This window comes from Cynocephalus volans, chromosome X (assembly GCF_027409185.1).
Source record: "Cynocephalus volans isolate mCynVol1 chromosome X, mCynVol1.pri, whole genome shotgun sequence".
Lineage (NCBI taxonomy): Eukaryota > Metazoa > Chordata > Mammalia > Dermoptera > Cynocephalidae > Cynocephalus > Cynocephalus volans.
The window spans coordinates 109825392-109828597 of NC_084478.1; positions in this window are offsets into that span (position 1 = coordinate 109825392).

The window sequence follows — 3206 nt, forward strand, 5'->3', positions numbered from 1 at the left end:
TCAGACAAATGGATAATATTCCAAATACATATATAGAATTCTTAAATATTGAACGACAAAATGACCAAAAACTGGATCGAAAAATGAGGAAAAGACATGAACGGACAATTCATGCAAAAAAATATAGAAAGTCCTCAAACATGATGTGTCAAAACTTACTCACCAACAGACAAAAACGTACATTAAACCAACAGCGTGATACCGTTTCTCACCTAACACATAGGCGAAAGTTTAAAAAGTGAGGCAACACATTCTGTTAGTGAGTCTGTGTGGAAACGGTCATTCTCATAACATTGCTAGTGGAAATGAAAACCAATACGACCCTTCCAAAGAGAAATCTGGAAATGCCTAAAGAAACTACATATGCACCTAACTTTTAGCCCAATAATCTCACTACTGGACATATACTTCGACGATCCATTTCACCAGTACAAAGTTATTTGTGCCCAAGGTTATTCACTGAAGCATTGTTTGTAGCTGCAAAATGCTGGAAACACATTAAAAGCCCACATATAGATGAGTGGTTGAATAAAGTATAGTACAGCCATGCAATGGAGTCCAGTGTAGCTGTAAGAAAAAGAATGATGAAAATCTGTATGACACGGTGTGGGGTGATTTCAGGAAGGCTGTTAAATGACAAAGGCAAAATGGAAAGAAATATGAATAGTATGCTATCCTTTGTGTAAGAAGGGAATATAAGAAAACATGTGTGTATCTGCGAATTGGTGCAAAATAAATACAGAAAAGGTTGAACCAGAAAATAAAGAAATTGGTTATCCTATGGGGGAGGGTGGGAAAGAAATAGCAAGAAATGGGGAATGGGAATGAGGTAGAAGGAATGAGGAAGAAGCGATACTTCTCTGAGTACACTTTGTTTCTGTATAGGCCTGACTCCGAATCATAGGAACATTTCTATCCAAAATATAAATAAACAATTAAAATCAACCAGGATATGGGGGGAAACGCAAAGTCAAATACAAGTAGCAGCAAAGTCAGCTAACTGTATTACAAATGATTAATTTATCCACACTGAAGGAGTGAGGAAGAAAATATTTAAGTGAGGAAACTTTGGAAAACCATATTTTGACAGTATCTTCTAAGGCTGAAGACAAAAGAGAACTGTACACAAATACAAGTTAGTAAATCTGTTTCCAACAGGGGTATTGGTTAGCAATTCTGAAGCTATGTGTACACACACCAGGAATGAACAAATAAGTAAACGCATCATAGATAATGAAAGCCAGGTCGGAGAACGAATTTACAGATAAGGCTAGAATGGACTGGAATCAGAAATATCAGTATGAGTTCCTGGCTTTTAATATCTATACAAATAGGTAGATGCAGAAATAAACATAGATGTATCTGTAAGCATGGGAATGTACATACAATATATTTCCTACCTCTGTCCGTGGAGAGAGCCTAGCAGCAATGAAATTTCAGTAACAATGAATATACACTGAAATACAGGTTTCTAAATGTTATTCTCCAAGGAAAGGAACCAGGGCTCCTTGTAGAAATAGTTTTAATCCAGAGGTACGGTGGGGGAAAACAAAGAAACAAACCAAAGAACACAAGATGGATGTGAACATCTTATTGTGCCAGAACATAAGGAAGTGTGCAAGAAAGAATGGGGGCATATCGAAAGACAACAGAACCAACCAAAGAACGCTCCCAATGGCCAAAGCTGGAACAGTTTGAGGAACAAAGTAAATAATAATATAATTTGATTATAACTCATAGTATAACATAATTATTCATGAGCCCATACTGATGTACATAAATTGAACAAATAAATGGGGGGAAAAACCAGCTCTTCCTTACAGAAGAATTCCAATGAATACATGTAGTAAGAATGAGGAAAATAGAAAATTACCATTAGGAAACATATTTGTTGTAGGCAAGATACCTAGATGGATTCCAAAAGTAATGGGTCAAAGTCTGAGAAGAAACAGTGTATTTTCGGAGCCTTAAAGTATTTCCCACACCCTATCTATTACTAAAAAACGGGAAAATAGCAATGGTCTGGTGGAGCAGCCTAACTGCCACCACTTTAACCAAGTAATCAAGGTGAACATTAGTAGTAATACAACATATGGGCATCATATACCTACCCCCTGACATGATTCACAGAGAAGGGAACAAAATAATGTTAGCAGTAATGTGATATAAGACCTAAAATTAAGGCCTAATAATATGTGTGCCTTGACATCTAGGAGAGAGGGGATGACCGTTTATGGCTTACCCACAGGTTCTGCTCCCTGTTGTGTTCCCACAGAAAAAGGTCCCCTAGCCAAAGTACCCTCCTTATCATGTGGACCGGGCACAGTGCTTACTTATCCCTAAGTAGCAGGTTTCAGTTCTCACCCAGCCCACAGAATTATCCAAAGAAGCCAGTCATCCTCCCATGAACCGAGGGGCACTTAATCCTCTTACTACAATACTGCGCCCTACAGACCCTGCTTGTCCACTTTCTTCCAGACTGTGATGCTGTGTGGCTCTGCCTGGCCTGTGGTGTCCTCCTCTCCCAGGCTGTGAGTAGATGTGACTAATAAACTGCTGTGGATTTCATCTGTCCAATGTTGGGTGCCATGTGTTTGGCCACCCCCACAACACTAGGGTGGGAATCGCACGCTCACCAATGGGGTGAAGGGGAGGAGAATAAAACATGTATTTTTGCCACAAATGCAGAGCTTCAATCTAATCATAAGAAAACATCAGATGACCCCAAGTTGAGAGACATTCTACAAAATACCTGACCGGTATCTTCAAAAGTGTCAGGCTTCTGAACGACCAGTGAAGACTGAGGAACTGTCAGCCTGGAGCAGAGTAGGCAGAAATGACAGACAAATACAACGGGGTATCCTGAATGGGATCCTACGATAGAAAAGGACATTATGTGATAACTGGTGAAATTCAAATAAATTCTATATATTAGATATCGTAGTATTACATTGATAGTAATGTTTTAGTTTTGGTAATTTTTCGATGGCTATATAAGATGTCAACATTAGGGAAATCTGGGTGAAGGCTCCCTGTACAATTTTTTCGGCAACTGTTCTGTAAGTCTAAATTATTTCAAAATACAGAATGAAAAACAGACAAAATCAGTGGCTAAAGGGATGGTTATCTATAAACCACACTGTTTAACAGTTTAACCACTTGAAACAAAGTTAGGTCGGTGGATAGAAAGATGGATAAACACTCAC